The 21,565-nt window shown below is 42.0% G+C and overlaps 1 protein-coding gene across 3 annotated transcripts in view; it reads left to right on the forward strand.

Annotated features, from left to right (window-relative positions):
* The first annotated feature begins 6,216 nt into the window (after window positions 1-6,216).
* SERTM1 (serine rich and transmembrane domain containing 1) overlaps window positions 6,217-21,565 on the forward strand; it is an 82,903-nt gene continuing 67,554 nt past the window's right edge. The window contains exons 1-2 of one of the 3 annotated variants that reach the window (XR_010790418.1): window positions 6,217-6,592; window positions 7,167-7,177. The gene's annotated coding sequence lies outside the window, so the exon portion shown is untranslated. Of the gene's footprint in view, window positions 6,593-7,166; window positions 7,178-21,565 lie in introns of those variants that run through there. The other 2 variants (XM_066593404.1, XM_066593395.1) reach the window with 2 other exon arrangements.

A 21,565-nucleotide genomic window follows, 5' to 3' on the forward strand; every position in this document is an offset into this window, starting at 1 on the left:
ACTGGCAATGAAGCCGATCACATGTTCTTTCCTCCGGCGCTGCAGAGAGACGGCCGTCTTCATGTACGGCCGTCTGCTACCTGCAGTAACACGGGCGCCGATGTGCCCGTGTGACTGAGCCCTCATATATAAAACTGCAATTAACTTGGTAAAAAAAAAAACTTGCAATCTACCGGTTATGTAATGTTTAGGTTTACATTATTCGGCTTGTTGTAATAGTCTATCCTTTGTCAAGATAGCATATGCATTTAACTGTTTGAAACCTGGTTTATCAGGTTACCACCACCCCCCCTAACAGTCGGGTTAAAATTGGAAAAACACTACCGAAAATTTCTTTTTTTTTATTGTAGATTTTAAATTTATGTCTTATGCAAATATATTTGGTGCAGAACTCAGTCGCCTTAAGTGCATTTTTAACCCCTTAGTGACATGACTAATTTTTGCCTTGATGATTATCCGTTCAGTCGCATCCGACCTTCGGTTTCTCTATGGATCAATGTTCTCCACACATTCCTGTCTTTCACCGCTTCTTTCTGTTCGGTGGTTGAGATGTCCGTAGTGGCCTTGATTGTATCTAGCCATCTTGTTCTTTGCCGTCTTGATCTTCTCTTTCCACTGACCTTGTCAAGCATCAGCACTGTTTCCAGTGAGTTCATGTGGCCAAAAAAAAAGAGAGCCACTGTTTGATGATTTTGCCCTCTAGTGATATTTTTGGTTTGACGCGATCTAACACTACCTTGTTCAATGTCATGGCAGTCCAAGGTATCCGTAGCATTCTCCTCCAGCACCAGAGTTCAACCGCATCAATTTTCCTTGTCTGTTTTCCTGCGCATCCAACTCTCGCAACCATACGGTGTTATGGGACAGGCGATTGCATTGACCAGTCTGGTTTTCGTTACAATGCTAATGTCCTTGTTTTTCCAGATCTTTTTCATTCCTTGCATTGCATTCCCAAGTGTAATCCGTCTATTGATTTCAGGTCCAGATTGCCCATTGTAATTGATTTTGGATCCAAGGAAGATGAGATCCTGGATCAACTCGACTTCTTTGTTGTTAATCTTTATGTTCACTGTACCGTTGCCTACCGTGGTCATGACTTTTGTTTTCTTGCTGTTGACGTACAGTCCCATGCGTTTGCTTTCCTTTTGCGCTCGTTTTCTGCAGATCAGTGGTCACATTTCCATTCTTGTACCAACATTCTGCCAGTATTGTACTAGCCTGGATTTCCTTTCCCACATTTCCCATAATGCCTTGCATAGCCCTGTTCCAATTAGCTGCAAGCAGCATCTGAATGCCCGCCCCTCTGTAGTATGTAGTAACTAGCTGTGTCCCCATGTCCCTGTTATGAAAGAAGCCAAATGCCTAATGACAGGCAGTGGATTGCAAAAGTGCTGCTAGGGAGACCCCTAGTGGGAGCCACTTTACACTGATTTTCATTGGTAAAACAAAAATAAATTAAAGTATATTACAAAATTGATTATATACAGGTAGATTGTTAGATGAGCAGAAGTTGTCTAGAAAGTTAGTGTCCATTTAAATGATAACTGTTAGTTACGTATTTGGATGTGGAACCACTGTGTTGTTCCCCCGAGCAGGGAAACCCAACCAGCAGAACTGACAGAAGACCCAGAGACCAGATGCTCACTCCTCGGCATGTAGCTTGGTATGAGGCAGAGACTGGGACTGAGCTAGCCCTGAGCTGGAGTGGGGTAATACCAGTCGCCCGATCCCATACTTCTCCTATCACCCTCCCCCCCCCCCCCAGTCCAAAGGCAGCTTCATTATACATATTGCTGCCTTACAGATTTGTCGAAAACTTGTACACCCTGTCTCATCTCTGTTTGTTGGTTCTTCTTGCTCTCTCTTTGATGCTTGTGATGGTCATCTTGGAGAAGAGTAAAATTTCTCCACAGGGGTTTTATTATACACAGCTTAATGTCCTTTAGAAATATTAGCAGTGAGACATGTAATGTGCTACTGAAGTATTAAACATCAAACGGAAGGCGAAGAATGAGCCAAGTGCTGTGTAAAATCAATGACCAGTCCCTGACAGTCTTATCCTGAGGGCACCATAATAGTTTTTTGGTCAGTTTCTGAAGTAAATGCATTTCATCATGCTTTATATATTAAGTATCACAGGAAGTCATTGTAGCTGATGAAGTTATGAACTCCAGCTTGCTCGGGATATGTGAGGCCCATTTATTTGCACAGTACTGTGCAAAGGTTTTAGGCAGGTGTAAACGACATGCTGTAAAGTAAGACTGCTTTCAAAAATAGAAATGTTAATAGCTTATTTTTGTGAATTAACTAAATGCAAAGTGAATGAACTAAAGGCCCATTTAGACACGATTATCGCTCAAAATTTGCTCATAGGCCATCTTTTGAGCTATAATTGTTGTCTAAATGTACCCATTTTTCACTGTTCGGCCACACTATGGTTTTCAATTCTGCTTGAAAACCATCGTTCAGCAGAACAGCTGATAAGCAGGACCGCAGTCTGTACTCTGCCCGGGGAGAGCTGATTACAGCTGACAACATTGTATCAGCTGTTCTCAGCTGCCAGCCCCGTCAGCAAAACAGCTGATAAGCAGGACTGCACGCTGTGTTTGCTGTCCATGCTGCTGAATTCTCCATGGAGAACTAGAGATTACATAGTTTTGTTTTAGCAGCCCATGGCTGAACAATGGAGCTAATTACAGAACTCAGACCTCCTGCTGATGTCTGCAACAGCTCTGAGAGGCTCATTTGCATGCAAATGAAGCTGATAAAGTACCAATAGCAATTAGTGCCTATTAGTACTTTATGCAAAACTATCACTAATCTTTCAATCTTTTGAAAGATTGTCTGTCGGTGTAAATGGGCCTTAAAGAGAAATCTAAATCAAATCAATATTTGGTGTGAGCACTCTTTGTCTTCAAAACATTGTAGGTATTCAATTCTTCTAGGTAGTCCTACACAAACTCAGGGATTTTATAGAAATATAGTTAGGTGTATGATTAACCAATTATACTAAACAGGTGGTAATGCTCAGAATTTTCATATGTAGGTTGAAATACAGTCATTAACTGAAACAGAGTTCAGGATTCTTAAAACTCGGTAAGGAACAGCCAAAATCTGGTACAAAAGTGAGGTTGTGGAAGACCGTTTCATGTCACAGGTCATACACCATGGCAAAACAGAACACAACCACAACACACAAGGTACCTATACTGCATCAGTAAGGTCTCTCCTAGACAAAAATCTTAAAGCAGACTGGGGTTTTAAGATGTGCTGTTCAAGCTCTTAAAAGAAGCGTAAGGAACGCGCAATATCGATGACCATAGACACTATGATCTGCCAAGTGAGCTTGGTGTAGCAGATGAGAAACACATCACACTTCAACTTGAAATCATAAGAATTTTTGAAAGCATTCTTACTTTGCAGCATTTTTCCAAACCACCTAAAACCTTTGCACACTTCTGTATATGTGTATGTGTGTATATATATATATATATATATATATATCTGCAGATACTAAAAATTAATGTAAAATTGATGTAAAAATTAATATACTTAAGGTGACCCTCTAAATTTTAGGGCAAAATTATCTCCCCGGACCAGAGGGCGAGAGATATATATTGCCTGCAGTTATTCTTCTATGTCATCCCTCTGATCCAACAGTTCCAGTCCCATTTTGGCCATGCAGAATTTTGCCCTAAAACTGGAGAATTGTTTAAAAAAAGTTGAAAAACTTTGTTGAATATATTGCATTACTTTATACTGTATAGAATCTGATTTACTTTGTGTAAAATCTCCTAGAACTCCTTGCTGGCTCAATGTCTGGTGATTACTTTCTAGGTACTGTCAATTTTACACCATACATGGTATAGGAATCTGTGGTAGGAACTGACCTAGTGTGATATAGGAGCTCACATAAGCTGTTGCTGGGATGTATCTGGTTGCAATCTTGTTGACTGTTTGGAATAATAACTAGAGATGAGCGAGCACCAAAATGCTCGGGTGCTCGTTACTCGGGACGAAATTTTCGCAATGCTCGAGGGTTCGTTTCGAGTAACGAACCCCATTGAAGTCAATGGGCGACCCGAGCATTTTTGTATATCGCCGATGCTCGCTAAGGTTTTCGTTTGTGAAAATCTGGGCAATTCAAGAAAGTGATGGGAACGACACAGCAACGGATAGGGCAGGCGAGGGGCTACATGTTGGGCTGCATCTCAAGTCCCACTATTAAGCCACAATAGCGGCAAGAGTGGGCCCCCCCCCCCCCCGCACTGTCAGCGTAAAGATCGTTCTCCTCTGCCATAGCTGTAACAGCTGTGGCAGAGAAGAACGATGTTTGCCCATTGAATTCAATGGAGCCAGCAATACAGCAGGTTCCACTGAAAGCAATGGGCTGCCGGCGATCGCAGGATGAATTGTCGGGAAGGGGTTAAATATATAAGCCCTTCCCTGCAATTCATCCAGAAATGTGTTACAATAAAAATATATACCGGCGTATAAGGCGACGGGGCGTATAAGACGACCTCCCAACTGTCACCTTATATGCCGGCAATACAGTGGAGCAAAGAATAAAAATCATTACTCACTTCTTCTGACGTTCTGCGCCGCTCCTGCAGGCTGTCGCTCCCTCCTGGTTCCACGGCAGAGCATTGCTTTCTGGACGCAGGGCTTGAAATCCCCGCCTCCAGAAACACAGCCAATCACAGCCATTCAATGACATCATTGTCATTGGCTGTGATTGGCTGAAGGCACGTGTGTTTCTGGAGGCGGGGATTTAAAGCCCTTCGTAGAGAAATCAATGCTCTGCCGGGAACCAGGAGGGAGCGACAGCCTGCAGCAGCGGCACAGAACACCAGAAGAAGTGAGTAATGATTTTTATTCCTTGCTCCACTGTATTGCCGGCATATAAGGTGACAGTTGGGGGGTCGTCTTATACGCCCCGTCGCCTTATACGCCGGTATATATTTTTATTGTAACACATTTCTGGATGAATTGCAGGTAAGGGCTTATATATTTAAGCCCTTCCCGACAATTCATTCCGCGCTCACCGGCAGCCCATTGCTTTCAGTGGAACCTGCTGTATTGCTGGTTCCATTGAATTCAATGGGCAAACATCGTTCTTCTCTGCCACAGCTGTTACAGCTGTGGCAGAGAAGAAGGATTTGTCTTCTATATGTTCTCAATGGGGTCGGCGCTGCTGCCGCCGGCCCCATTGAGCGCATATAGAGAAGATTTATGGCCTTAAGAAGGACCGTTGGGGTTCTTGAAACCTAAAATCACTCCTAACACTCTCCCTACAGCAGCTCCACCAAGATACCACTTTCCCTGAACTATGTCAGAACGCATCTGTGGCGAGCCGCGGGAGGGGCAGATTTTAATACTCGGGTGACACCTAATCTCGCCAGCCACTCACTGCAGGGGGGTGGTATAGGGCTTGAACGTTGCAGGGGGAAGTTGTAATGCCTTCCCTGTCTTTCTATTGGCAAGAAAAGCGCGCAAATTTCTCAGGGAAGAAAATGAAAGTAACCTGAACACCGCGTGGTACTCGTTACGAGTAACGAGCATCTCGAACACCCGAATACTCGAACGAGTATCAAGCTCGGACGAGTATGCTCGCTCATCTCTAATAATAACCATTAAAAATGTAAATGTATCTGTACGGTACATAATGCAACTCAAGGCAAGTGCTATTGTAAATAAATAAAGCAATGATGCAAATTCAAAAAGTTATTCAATATTATTATGTAGATCGGTTCAATTTAAAGGAATTGTACTAAAATCTTGAGATCGGTGGGGGTCCCATTGGTTGTACCTCCACTGTTCATATACTGTGGGGTAGGTAATAACTTTAGATTTTGGTACAACTGTAGTGCCCCAGAGTTAGGGTCCTACAGCACTTTATTAGCTACCTCATGTGGTGTGTATATATGTTTGTCTGTGTCTTAATGTTTTTGTATGTGTACTAACACTTGTCTTTGTGTATTGTTCTTGTCTTTGTGTATTGTTCTTGTCTTTGTGTATTGTTCTTGTCTGGTCATTTAACACTGAATGTCTGGTGTCTATTTTGTCTACTCTGCATGACTATGCAGAATTCACCCTGTCAATCACCCCTGTCTAGTCCTGGGATTGGGCAGAGATTTCCCCTAGCCTAGGATTGGTCAGTGGGGATGATCTAAAATATAGCGTGGGGGTGGAAGGTTGGTCTTTTTGGGAGTCAAGAGACGATGTAGGCAAGCCTGGTCCAGGCTGGCCCAGGCCAGGACGGTGCCTGGCCTGGCCCTAGAGCCAAGCCTTGGGGGAAGCCTAGACACAGAGCCAGCAGGAGTGGAGAACAGCAGGACAAAGAGGGAATCTTCATTTTTCATCTTCAGCCTTAACCTGAGGGATCATTGCCAGGGAAGATCTATTTGTCCACAGGAAGGAAATCAGCCACCGCAATCGTGAGTTAAACCGGTCCCCGTTCAGTGAAGAGTCAGAGTGATTACAAGAGGGACTATACTGTTACCTCCATTCCTCTACAAATTACATCCTGGTCCAGCTGCCAGATAACTTAGTCTGGCCACCTCGTATTCTGTGTCTGGTAGAGAATGAAAAAGTAAATGCATATAGTTACAATGTCTTAGATTTTAACCTGTTTTCCAAGTTGCAAGTAAACTGTGTGCTTTCAGTTTCACAAAAGCGCTTGGGATTGGATTCATTATTTCCTTCTGTCTGTTTTCCTGAGCGTCCAACTTTTGCAACCGTACGTCGTTATGGGAGAGATGATGGCACTGACCTGTCTGGTTTTTGTTGCAATGCTAATGTCCTTGCTTTTCCAGATCTTTTCCATTCCATGCATTGCAATCCCACCAAGTGTAATTCATCTCTTGACCTCAGGTCCAGATTTCCAGTTGCAATCGATTTTTGGATCCAAGGAAGATGAAATCTTGGACCGACTCGACTTCTTTATTGTTAATCTTTATGTTCTTTGTACCATTGCCTACCACGGTCATGACTTTCGTTTTCTTGCTGTTGAGGTACAGTCCCATGCATTCGCTTTCCTTTTGCACTTGTTGGATAAGGTATTCCAGGTCCCTTTCACTTTCCACAAGCAGGGTGTTGTCATCTGCATATTGGAGGTTGCTGACATTTCTGCCACCGATTTTGACTCCGATTTCTGTTTTGTCCAGATTGCATCGCCTCATGATCGTTTTTGTGTACAGATGGAAAAGGACTGGTGATGGAATGCAGCCTTGCCGTACGCCTTTCTCGATTCCGAACCAATCCGTGTTTACATAAGCTGTCCTGACTGTTGCTTCTTGGTTGTTGTAAAGCGACCTTATAAGCTGTTTCATATGTTCTGGTATGCCTATTTGCTTCAGACACTACCAAAGCTTGTCATGTTCAACAGTCAAATGCCTTGCTGTAGTCAATGAAGCAAATGTACACGTCCTTTTGATGCTCTCGAGTCTTCTAAATATTTAAAAACAGGTTAATTGTGGATACAATAATAAATAGGTTTTATTGCAGAACATAATTTTTTGGGGGAAGCAAGCAATAATACCATCTTTAATTATCATTAGAATCATATACCCTATAAAGAAAATGCAAGATACACCTTAATTCTTAATGGTTAGAAGACTAATTATAATGCAAGAACAATGAAATTCGACTAATAATAATAATGTTTGCCACAATCAATCTTTATCATTAATGGCTGCCTTGTGTCTGATGAGCGGACGCCAAGTTCACCATATCTGGTTCTATCTTCGTCAACCTCAGTCACAAGTCGCCCCTTACACATATGTGAAGTTTGTTTCCCGCTTTTTTCAGGAGCTGCTCAACTGCGCTGAAGCTCCTCTCCACTAAGAACGTAGATGGAAAAGCTAACACAAGCAACTTAACTTCCTGCCACAGGATAGGATAGGAATTCTTCACTTTCACCCCAAAACATTCATAGCTACATTGTTGGAAAAGTGCTTGGGCTTCACTATTGTGTTTCAAGTCAATCAACTGCTCTTGTAATCTGGGTTGAAAATCTTCTGCATCTGCTGAAAATGGATTAAGTATCCACGTTGGTATTTCAAGGGTACATAGATCATGAAACCTTTGCATGTCGTCTTTGGTTTGTTTAAGGTGTGAGCAAAAAATGTCAAAGTCTGTATTGAAGACTCAGAAACTGACAGAGCTTGCGTCGACTCAGGTTATTGGTATGAAGATCCAGTTTGGCAATGAAGGAAGAGATTATACCTTTAGCCTTAATGAAATTCATTTTGTCTTCTTGTAGCTTTGTGTTGACCTCACTGAGTTTGTCAAATATGTCTGCGAGATAGGCAACGTCAAGATGCCATAGTTCGATTGCATCACAAAGGCTTGGGTCAATTGGCCAAAGAAACTCGACTACTGTGTCAAAAAGTTTGTAAAAGCATCGTAAGCACTTTTCTCTTGACAGCCACCTCACTTTGGTGTGTATGGATAGACGTTTGAATTCTTTGTCATGGTTTTGACAGAACCTGTGGAAAAGATGTTCATTCAAAGATTGCACTTTTATCTTGTTAACAGCATTAATTACATAGTGCAGAAAATCATGCAATCTCTCCTCTAAATGTTTAGCAACAAGGTGCTGCCGATGGATCACACAGTGGACTGCCATTATGCCAGGTATAACAGATTTTAAATGGGCTATAAATTCACAACATCAACCAATCATAGATGCAGCTTTGTTGGTTGCACAAGCAAGTACATTTGTTAAAGGGATGTTTTTTCTTGGAAAAATTCTTCCACTCTTTTGCTTATTGCTTTCATGATGGTGGTTAAATTTCTGGTAAATACCGCGTTTCCTCGAAAATATGACAGGCCCTGAAAATAAGACCTAGTAGTGGTTATGCTGAAGTGCTAAATATAAGGCCTCCCCCGAAAGTAAGACCTAGTGCTGTCCCTGCTGTGCGAGTCTGCTGTAATGAGCTCCCCCTGGTGGCCGAAAACTGCAACACCGTCCCTGCTGTACAAGTGGTCCAGGAACTGCTGTGGGTGATTGTTACAGTCTCCAGACAGTGTGTGGGAGCCAGGTACTTTACAGCCCTTATTTTTTGTGGCCCTGTGTGTCAGTCAGGCAAAACAAGAAGTACTCATTTAAGGACAGTGCTATTGCTAGACATGAGTGATTTGGACCAATGATTCTGAAAGAAATGGAGTCACAAGATGTTTACCAGGAAATTCAGGGTTTGGATTGTTATGGTGATGTTCCAGAAGATGATGAAATGACTGTCATTAAATAAATCCTGCTTTGTGTTCATTAATATCGGGATCGGTAAATGAACCATAGATTGTTGTACATGGAAATAATTGCGGTAACAAGAAATTCTTGATAGTATTCACAGTCTTTCTGGTTATGCTGGTTTGTGATGACAACTACTGTACAGTATATAAGAAATGCTCATTTTTTTTGTTCAACAATAAATGTGAATTCTTCTTCATGGAAAAATAAGACATCCCCTGAAAATAAGACCTAGCAATCTTTGGGAGCAAAAATTAATATAAGACACTGTCTTATTTTCAGGGAAACAGGGTAACAGTTCCTCCACTACCTCTTCATTTCGACTAATAAAACGAACAAAAGCTAGCAGCAATGCGTCATTGTCTCTAACCGTTGACTCGTCAATTTGCATTACAAATTCTGTGTTCTTTAACACATCCAAAAGCATTTCTTCCACATCAGCAGCAATCTCATGAATTCTACTTCTACTGTGTCATTACTCAAGAAAACAATTTCACCATGACACACGCGTCAGGCCCTAGCATAGTACTGACAATCTTTTTAACTGCAGGTAACACAACTGTTTCCCCAATAGTATGTGATTTGCCACATTGCAGTTTTAATAAATATAGACTTTATAGGAAGCAAGGAGGCCTTTGTCAGCATTGAGAGCAGATTTTCCAAATAGCTTGCCTACAGTGCTGCGGTTCTCAAACTTTGACTTTAAACCTTGGAAAATTAAGTAAGCTTACTCATTTTGTCTGAATGCTTTTTTGCAAGGTGATCACTCAGTCTCAATGGCTTTATAGCTGGATTCGAAAATGCCTTTTTACAAATGAGGCACAAGGGAAGCTGTCCGTTTGTAGGAGAAGGGATGAATCCGTATTTCAAGTATTCATTTGAATATTGATACCATTTCTTCTTCTCAGCCATTTTTATAAAGTATGCTTCATGAATGCACTGCTTATGTTGCTCTATCAAATAATGATGTATGGCTTTTATAACTCTGTGACTCCACTACAGATCAACCACACTGGATAACCTAAAGAACAACCTAACCCGCTGTATTCCATAATGCCACTGATTGGCTGTACTTTCAATTGTGTGGGTCTCTGGGAGTTGTAGTTTATATCAGTGTTCTGAAACGACACTTGGCGTCCACTAAGACTACAACTCCCAGAGACCCACACAAGTGAAAGTTTGAAGCGGTTCCGGCCAATCAGCGGCATTATGGAATACAGCGGGTTAGGTTGTGCTGTAATCAGCGGCATTATGGAATACAGCGGGTTAGGTTGTGCTGTAGGTTATCCAGTGTTATGAAGTGTGATTAATCTGTAGCGGAGTCATGGAGCTATAAAAGTCATACATTATATGATAGAGGCGCGCAGACTGCACACAACTCCCATTACATGTAAGTGATTCATATGGAAATAATTGCCTCGGTTTCTTCGGTTTTGGATTTCACAGATTGTTTTCGGACAGATTATCAATGAAAACTGAGCTATCACTACTAATTTTTAGAAAAATATAGTTACTAGATGAAAAAAAATCAACAAAGCAAACACAGAACACTCCCCTATGACCCCCTTTATGTTCCAACACTCCCCTGCCACCCTTTTTCGTTCCACCGCCCACATTGAGAACCACTGCTCTAGAACATCAATCAGGGCATTTAAATACCATTTTCCGAATTTAAAGGGATAACAGATGCGATCAGCCGGAGTATTGATATAGGAGCTGTTGTAGGCAGTAAGAAACAGCCGGCACTGGCATTGTATGGCGCAGGATCAACCCCTGAAACCCCTCTATGCAGACCCCAAACCTCCATAATGTAAATATGTGTCCTGCAGCTTTAAGATTGCTGGTTTTTTCCATTCTAACATAGATCCACACTAAAACTGATCCATAAAAGCTTGTCATTTCATTTTATGCTGCACTTTGGGGTCTAATTTCCATACAGAGAAGCTCCAATCGGAAAAAGACCAGCGACTAATAAAATGGCCATTCAGTATATGACTTGGTTATTGGGTAGGCAGCCCACACCAAACCCTATCCAGCATTGTTTGACAATATCACACATAATAAGTATAAAACAGTTTTCTGTAGTTTACATTTTTTAAATGGAAATTTGATGGTCAGTGATATAACTCAGTGCTAAAAGGACATCCATAGCGCTATGTACAATCCATTACAACTAACTCCATCACCACACAAGCACATTAAAGCTTGTTTTGCCGTAGTGTTCAGAGAGGCGTCGTAATGTAGCATATTCATGTTTATGGCCATCAGCCTCTGACAAATATCACTAGTGACCTTTCCACTAATGTTATGTCTGCACATTACTGTCTACAGCATCTTCCTGCTATTCGTGTAACCTGTTGTAGGCTCAACATGATGCTTTAACCCCTTGAGGACACGGCCATTTTTTTTTTTTTAATTTTTGTTTTCAACTTTCCCCGATCAAAAAAGTAACTTTTTATCTTTCCATTGACATAGCCATCTGAGGGCTTGTTTTTTGTGGGACGAGTTGCATTATCCAAAACAAATTTCTGTATCTGGATTGAAAAAAGGTTGATTTAACTAATTTTGGGGTGCTGAATTCAGTTGAAGAATCATGTTCTATCTATCATGTCACATTTCTGAGATACACAGCACTATTACATAGACAATAATACGGTTTTGCCAAATATTGTCTGGTTTGAAATGCAAAAATAAAAATAACAATCAGAACTCAGTAATGTTTTTCTTGTAATGTATTTGTGAATACCGATATGCTGAGGTAAGAATGAAGAGAAGTGCTTCATGCAGATTACAACAAACACTAAACAGCAGTACAGATAGGCTCATGTCGGTAACCTTCCTGCTCAACTACATTGCTCTGCCATCCAGTGACCATTTTTAGAGCTTCATCCACTGTGTATTAAATTCAAATTAAATGTTTAGCTCAGTCACTGATTTAATTTTTATAAATAATTCACCAGAAAATGAGCACAAACACAAAAACCTTTTTTTTAAAAAAAGAAAAAATCTAAATTACATAAAAACTTTACGTGATACATCATTTCTAAAGGTAAATTAAGATTTTACACCTAAAAATCCATAAGAATTGATATATGGCACACCAGATGCAAAAATGTTGTTGAGCAGTATTATTCAATGGTACCATGTAAGGTACTGAAAGTCTTTAACAAATTTCTAAGTGGGTTGAAATGGAAAAAAATGCAATAGCACTTTTTTTTTTGGGGGGGGGGGAGGGTCTCATTTTGCAGCAAAAATCACGTTAAGCTTATTCTGTGGGTCAGTATAATTACGATGCTACCAAATTCATACAGGCTTTCTTGTACTACTTTTTAAAAAATACTCATGTGGTAGATCACCTTCATCACATAACGTTTCCTTCACATATAGCGCCTCTATAAAGTGCCTTGTCACCACAGTACATACATGTTACACAGCACATCATTTACTATTCCTATACTTAACCGTTTCATAGAACATCACTTTTCAGGTACTATATCTCAGGTACATAGCGTATGACATCTGGCAGCAGCAAGTCACCTATACATTAAGGCCCAATGCACATGGGCCTTAATGTATAGTAATCCAGAGCCGGCGTCCACCTCCAGATTTCGCAGTAAATATTGCCCATAAACATGCTATGGAAAATTGCTTTTCCATGTCCACGAGCGGAGATCAATGCAGTTTTCTGCTAGTGGAGGGAAAATCGCAGCATGTTCTATTCCAATGTGGATCCTGCACGGATGGCTTCCATTGAAGTTAATGGAAGCCATCCAGCCCGCGCCCCTTCCACAGTCATCAATACGGAAAGGTTGCAGAATCCGCTTCATCGTCTAGCGACGACATGGCATAATCTGTACTGCACATGTGCACCAGACGGCACATCTGCATTACAGATTATGAAAAACCCGGAGAGGTACGCAGGGGTCACCAGCTGGGCACAGGGTCAGATCCTGCATGCGGAATCCAATCCAGCCGCGTGCATTTGGCCCAAGTCCTTGGTGTTGCTCCCTATCAGGTCTACTTCACATGACACAAACCTCTTCCCACCGGACTTCGTTGACGCCATATACATATAGAGGTCTCCCGCATTAGTAAATCGCACCTTAACGTCTGCGTAACATCTGGCTCTAATATCATGTGTAACTCTGTATCGCCGCACCCTCACATCTCAGTAACTGTAACAGAGGGTTGTCCCAAAACAAATCAGACTATCCAGTAATGTGACATATAGAACAACTAAACTCAATTTTTTTTTTTCGGTGATGGCTACAATCTGGAGAAAGAATGATATAAACATACCATAAATAAACGCGCAGTAAAGATAAGGTTTATCAGGCGAATAAAAGAGCAGCTACTCAAACTTTTTATCTGTACATTGAAGGGCCATTTTTCAGTGGCGGTAACGCTTCATCGGAGCTCACAGAAAAAAAAGAAAAAAAGAAAGTCATTTTTCACAGCTTGAAATATTACCCATTAAAAGTTCTGTCAAAGAAATGAATCTGACACTCTTTTATATCTGAATTACATGTCTCCCCGTCGTGTAGCTACAGCTGTGACCTGGCTTTACTCCCAGAATATTTGTGCTGTTTTGCTTTTTTTGCCTTTTTATTATTGTTTGCTATTAAAAATGTGACAAGGATGAAGCGTTTTGTAATTTTTCATTACCATTTCTTTTACAATTTGAGGGACCCCCACAAAAAAGAAAATCACCAATATATATTGTGGGAGAGTCAGCTCAGGTAGAGCGCAGGGTTGCAATGTGAGACCACAACAGCATATAAAGTCCTACAGGCTTGGCCTGTGTTTATTAGAAAAATAAACAAAATACAGCCTTAACTTCAAGCATAAAACAAAACCTGCTTATCCAGCACTTTCTATACAGAGTCCGTCCCTGACTATACGGACGGCTTGTTGCAGCCGTACGAAAATCACACGCTTGTACAAAAGTCTAGTTTGTCCCTTGGTAAGGGATAAGGCATCTCATGAGGCAAGCAGCTTCTAGCATCTAGCTGCACCAGGCTGCTCCCAGTCTGCATAGCTGCAGGCTTTATGGACTGGGTTAATTACCCAGCCTCTACTTTCAAAAAATTAGTTTCTCCCAGTTCACCGAATATTTGCAAAATGTTTGATTCAGTACAAATTAGTTTGAAACAAATTGGAAATTCACCAAAACCCCTAAAACTGGTGTATAACACGGTCAGTGCAGCTTCACATGGCTTTATGTGCAACTACTCTCATCACTATGGAGCTTAGTTGCACATGAACAGGGCTTTTCTTTCCCTCTTGGGCCATTCAAACTCTGCACCATGTCGCAGCCAAGGCCAGTGTAGTATCGCAGGCCAGCTTCGACACTATGATAGGGAATGCCAATAAATGGGAGGGGGGAAGTTATCACTCATGACGCCACTGTTCCCACACACCAGTATGCTACACACTGGCGAAATGAACACAGAGACTTGTGTATGGTACATCAGGTCCCCAGGAACGGTTAGGGCCCGGTATAACTTTTACTGAAGGTAATAAACTTTGACAACAGATAATGCAGGTACAATTCACTCTAAACATTTTGCAGGCTATAGCTCAGAGGTAGGGAAGATACACAGGATAAATACTGTCCTTCAGTTCATGTTATCTGTATGTCACCGGTCCTGGATTGGGAGCACTCCAGAGGAGGAAGAGGGGTAGGGGTCACTCCGCAGACTCTCTTGCAGACAATTTTTAAAGGAGGCTTAGTCAATTAACAACCTGCATGGCAGACACGTGGGTGTAACAATAAAGTACCTCTGTGCGGTGATCCTAACTATAGATGGCCGCACAGGAAAAGCCTATAGTGTGAACGGGTACCTGGTTAGAACTTTTGGTAGGTCTCTCTCTGTTGATGGGACTCACTCCTCTTACATTCACACTCCAAACGCCATGGAATGTCGCTCCTCTTCCTCCATCTTCACCTACATGGAAGCTGAAGGTGCTTCTATGTGGCTGTGTTAGCGCTCGGTTAGAAGATGAATCTGTTTCCTGCTCTCAATCACTCTTATTTACACCTTCTCTCAAACCACATGACAAGACAAACTTATACATTTACATGCAGGCAGTGATTTTATTAAAGTTAACCTCTCAAGCGCCACAGCTGTGCAACACACATACTGTATATGACAGGACAAGCTTTGCACAGTGGACAAAACATGTATGACATTTATGGAGGGGACCAGAGTGGTGTTCTGGGCCACTATACATGTGTTGCACGGCCGCAGGAATTCGGGTGAATGGAGTCAATGAAAGGCAATGGATTTTAGTTTATCAATGCACATGGGAGTATGGACACTGTGTGATGATACGCATGAGAAGAAATGCTCTATTTTACCTCGTATTATGTGCATACAACCCTATTGTTCTCTATGGGTGTGTGTGAATACGCAATGTAAATTCAGTGCTTATGCAACCCCATCCAGAGGAAAATTTTAAAAAAGAGTACCAGGGACCCAGGGAGAAGACGCATCGGAGCCCCGCACAGCGCTTCTAGGTGATGTGTTATTTTTTTTTTCAGGGTAGGGCTTATATTTCAAGCCCCACCCGAAAATCCCTGCGGGGACTGCCCTCATCTCATTGCTTTCAATGGGGCAGCAGCAGCGCCGTCCCCATTGAAAGCAATGGGATAGCATCGCGGTCCTTTGCCACAACTGTGACAGCTGTGGCAGGGGATGAAGGAATCCCCTAACCACAGCAGTGACAGAAGAACGCGATCTTCTCCCTATGTTTTCAATGGGGCTGGTGCTACTGCTGCCGACCCCATTAACAACATGATGAAATCCCTAAATGTGATAGCATCCAGGGGTTTCACATCCAAGGAATCCCTGTCACAGCCACAGCCGAGAATAGCAATCCTCTCCCATTGCTTTCAATGGGGCTGCACTATTTATGTGCGAATTTTAGGTGCGGTCATGCGTTTTTTATACATGCGTTCTGTGTTTTTCTTCGCGCGCCTATACATGTGTGAAAAGAACGCTCGTCTGACTGAGCCCTTAGGGGTCAATAACAAGCACTACCGCATTGCAGCACTGCCTTCATTTCAAACCCAGTCAGGGCAACATCTGCATGGAGTTTGTATGTTCTCATGTTCAACCCTTTATTACACGGCTTTCTCCCGTTCTCAAAAATATATACGTGGATTTGATTTTTGTAAACTGCCCCTACTATGCATGTGCTTAAGATAGGGAGATTGTAAGTCCACATGACACGAGCCCCCATACAATGTGTGAATTATGTTGGCGTCATGTAATTAGCTACCAAGCAATTAATTATAATACATGATCTCAGCTACTAAAACCTTCTGGTCTTCTGGATGGTTGCTCCTTAGAATATGGCCTTATTTTAAGTTGTTGTACCTCCAAGCAATCTGTGCGCTTACATTCATATTCGGTCTTTTACATAAAATCCTATTTGTCGGACGTATCATTTCCTCTGACTGGAGTATAAAATGATTCCAGATTGCATTTGTGACCGGCAGAACTGCCTGCTAACTGCTGCGTGCCCTACAGGTCTCTCCTATGACAAGCCTACATTATAGCTGGCAGGACAAATTACACGCCCCGGCTTTTCATGCAAAAGGTCAGTTCAAATGATGATTTATTAACTTTAAATCAAAATGTAACAGAGAGAAATTGCTTCCATTTCTCACTGTTTACGGAACATGAATAATACTTTAATGACCCTCATTTGAAAATTATAATAAAATATATATTGCTAAAACTATAAATTCAACAATCTGGAACAATTTGCTACTTCAGGGAGAGAATTTATAGAAGGAAATAAGTATATTTAAAGAAATGTGCATGAAATGGAGCACATAAACGCGATGCAATCTACAGTATATATGCCAGGCACTGACACAATGTAATGCAGAATACAATGAATGGCCACTTTATTGCAAACCCCATCTAGTAGCACGTTGGACTCCTTTGGTCTTCGGAACCACAGCAATTCAGTTGCTGGAAATTGGATAAAGGTGCTGATAGGTTCTGAAAATCTGATTTGAATTCTTGCTGCTTACGCCAAATTCTGACCTATCAGCATGGAGCAACAGAATCTGGATTCATCTCACCAGGTGATGTTTTCCCATTGCTCAGTTGTTGCCCACTGAAATCTTACCATTCTGTTTCTCTTAAAGGGGTCATTAAAAAAAAAATCTAAAGCGTTAAAATGAAGAGAAATTGAATATTCTCCTATCCCGGTGACTCCCTGTCCAGCCTTGCAGCCCCAGTGCCTGCTGTACGGAATGCAGAAGAAGCAGCAGGCGGGCATGTGCTGTTCATTGTGCATGTGACCGCTCAGCCACTTACAGTCTTCAGCCGTGATTCTTCTATGGCCGCTGCAGCTTGTGAGTGGCTGAGTGGTCATGTGCATGCGACCACCTTCCGCTACTTCCGAGTTCCATGCAGCAGGCACTGGACAGGGCGCTGCTGGGATAGTAAGTATTCAATTTCTCTTTATTGTAATTCTTTATAATTTTTTTTTATTGTCCCAGACTGTTTTAGTACATTTGTGCTAAGGAACCATAAGTTGTGCATTTGGACTTGTTATTTGGAGCACCTGCATTTTACTTAAAGGGGTTTTCCAGGGAAAATACAATTGATGACCAATCTTCGGGAAAAGTCATCAATAGTTGATCAGATACAGTTTGTCGCTTGGGACCACAACTGATCAGTTGATTGTGCAGCCGCTGACAGAACCGCTATTACACAGGGGTTGGAGCGGAAGCAGCGAAAGTCTCTGCTCTGACCTCTGTGTAGTGGCCGGCACTTGTAACTGCAAGCACGGCTCTCATTGAAATCAACGGGAGCCTCTGTAATTGCACAATTAGCGGATCAGTCGGGTCCCCAGCAACGAACCCCAGCCGATGAACTATTAATGACTTATCCTGAGGATAGGTCATCATTAGTATTTTCCCTAGAAAACCCCTTTAACTGCATTTTGCATGGCTGTTCACCAGCTGCTCATCAGAGTGATTCTTGACATCCTCCTCCGACCCATTTCAGCACGGAGTTGGTTATGTCCACAAGATCCCATTTTATTGGATGTTTTTCTTCTTTCACACCATTTTCAGTCTATTTTATATGCCACTGCACCAGAAAACCCCACAAGGTTGGCAGTATATGAAATCCTGGCCCCGGCTAGTTTAGCACCGATGACCAGTACTTGGAAGTTGCGCAAATCGCTCAATTTTCCCATTCAAATATGGATTCACACTGAAAGTGATCTACAGAAAACCAGCTTAAATAATGTTATGCTGCACTCCAGGATTGTGTTGAATTTCTATACAGGGAGCTCCAATCATGACAGCTGCGGTGTCTCTAATTAAGTGGCCATTCAGTGTATATTGAAGGGGTTTTTCTGTAAAACACATTGATGGTCCAGATCAGTGCTAATAAAACCCTTAGGACCATCACTAATCATTATGATGCTGTCAATGGGCCCAAGCTGCAATGCCAGGTATAGCTACAGGTGCAGCTGCACCCCTGTACATGGACTAACAGTGCCGGTACCATGACATTTCAAGGAGAGCGAGTGGATTAGCCCAAATGGCACAAAAAGAAAATCTTGTGCCCTTTGGCTGATAGAGCCAAATAAAGATGCTGTATCCAAGCGGGCAGCAAAAACAGTGGTAATGCCCAACTGCCAATTAATACACAGATTTCCAGGGGGAATTACAGAGTAACAGCATGACATACAGTTATGAAAAAAAAATGCCTCAGAGTTGTTATTTCATGGGGAATACAAGTATTCACTAAGCACTCCTGAGAGGACTTAGTCATATCTAAGAACAAGACTAATATTAGTGATATTGTCGCTCTTGACATTTCTATTTCGAGCAGATTACATGTGATCTCTTATAAATAAAGTTTTTTTTTATATTTAAAAACTCTTACTGCAGTGTTTTAATTGTAATTCACTTTGCATGGTCAATTAACCTTCACGGCTCCCCAGAGGGAGCATGGATTTTAAAAGACATCGCTGATAATTATAGTTTTCAGGAAGTGTAATTAATTGACATTTAATTTGCAGCAGAATAAACTTCATTGGCAGGCATTAGCAGGGAACGGCAACATGTGGAGGGGCAGTGCTGGAAAACGTACTCAATGCATATGTGACCTATTTATAGGGGAAAGTATGGAGCAGTTTGGGGATTGTAGAAGCTAATGTGGATAATAAAGAGGGTCAACGGATGAGATGTGAAAGCCGCATCAAGAAGCTGTCTGCAGGAAATAAGCAGAGTGGTCCCCAATTTAGTGTCTCTCCCACAGCTTTCTGCATTCATGGACTGATGCATCTTAATACAAAGATAATAGAACATCTGTTTTCAGGCAAAGTAACAGCCGGTATAAAGAGAAAAGCTTGTTTGGGCAAATATTTCTTGAAAATATGTAATATTCAACTAAAAAACTGAGGGATATTCAATGTTTAACATCTCAGTTCTGCATAGACAGATGGGCTGCAAAGTAGAGGACATATAATGTATATTTAGACTGAGGATAGATACATTGATTGGGCACTTTATTAGAGACAGCGGTCCTTTTGCAGTGACCGAGGAGCAGGTCACAGCCTATGAGTCTTCCACCTGGAGGGTAACCAGTGACACGTCCAAGGGCCAAGGACAGGTTAATAGAGATGAGCGAGCACGCTCGGATAAGTCAGCTACTCGAGCGAGCCTCGCTCTTTTCGAGTAACTGCATTCTTGTACAAGCGTGCTCAGGGGGGCGGCGGGGGATAGTGGGGGTAGCGGGCAAGAGAGCGAGAGAGATCTCCCCCCCCCCACTCCACCACCCCTGCCACCCCCCAAGCACGCTCGAACAAGAATGCAGTTACTCAAGAAGAGTGAGGCTCGCTCGAGTAACTGACTTATCCGAGCGTGCTCGCTCATCTCTACAGGTTAATAAACGGGAATCCAAGGGAGGAATTAGCTTGTTTCCTGTTTTTGACTCGTGACACCATCATTTCTTCCACATCAGGGGATTCCTGGATGACAGAGTAAATCCTCTCACGTGTAGCTTCTGTGGGGGGATTCTTGGGTGACAGAGTAAATCCCCACACACACGGGTAATGTTTAAGACACAGCCTCTGAAAATGAATGAGCGACTGGTCGTTTTACTCAACTTGAAGTACAGAACAATTCAGCAGCTTCTTGGAAAATGATGTGACAGGGAGAACTGACGGAACATCAGGAGAAACCCCAGCCACACTTATCTGTTGGTCCTGGCCCAGCATAACATTTCTCTTTCTCTCTCTCTCTACCGGTTTCATATTCACGGAAGGGAACACGCTGTCATCAAACACTCAGTCAATGCACCAGGGAAAAACACTTCCCCTATGTATTAGATACTTGCCCCCGTCCTTGGAAGATTTAACAAGTTGTAGTCTGAGAAAACTGTCTACCTATAGCGGATCTAGTACAAACATTGGTTTGTAAGCAAACCACCCGTATAATAATAATAATAATAATAATAATAAAATCTCCTTATCTTAAGATAGCTTCATTAAAACTCTCTCTGTCTGCTACAATTTGCAGTGACAGCTTCCTTTATTCTTGTTAGTGCTATCTTTCCATTACCCAATGGGGTTCATAAAGACTGGAGTTGGGAAACACTGGTATAGATAAACAGAGCAGAGTAGCATAAACTTTTAAACAGCCATCATGCATGGCTTGTCATTTCTGATATTAGGCTGGTAGGCATTGTAAGTGCCGAGGATTAAGTAGCCGTAGCTGCACCTTCCCTTCTCAGGGGGCTTCTCCAATGAGAGTACTGTGAGGGAGACAGCTCGCTAGGGAGGAAAAATGGTGACGCACAACCAACATCTAACCATGGAAATGGGCCAAGACAAGGAAGTTGATGACGAGCCAGCTGCCAGTGCCACTAAGTGCAACCAACAGGACATGCAAAGCGGCAGGCAGTGATGCACAGTAGTGGCAAGGGATACCACTACAGGGGCACGCCCCCCAAACCATCTCTGATGGATAATCTCCATTGAGGGTGATATACTCACACCAGAAAACAGTTAATATCTCACAGCGATTAGCCAGATATATAAAACAGACCACCATTATTTATTTACCTTTTATCAATTATCATTTATTCATAATTGCTTCATCTAAGAGTCAGATTAGCTTGGAAAGGAAAAACTATCCAGGGCTGATTACAAAAATGTAGTGCAATAAAGGGTATTGGAATACATGTCAAGAATAAATAAAGAATCTTTAAAAAGAAAATTAAGCAACCGTATCAGTCTTCATTAACATCACATACTAATTACATATTCAAA

This window comes from Eleutherodactylus coqui, chromosome 1 (assembly GCF_035609145.1).
Source record: "Eleutherodactylus coqui strain aEleCoq1 chromosome 1, aEleCoq1.hap1, whole genome shotgun sequence".
Taxonomy (NCBI): Eukaryota; Metazoa; Chordata; class Amphibia; order Anura; family Eleutherodactylidae; genus Eleutherodactylus; species Eleutherodactylus coqui.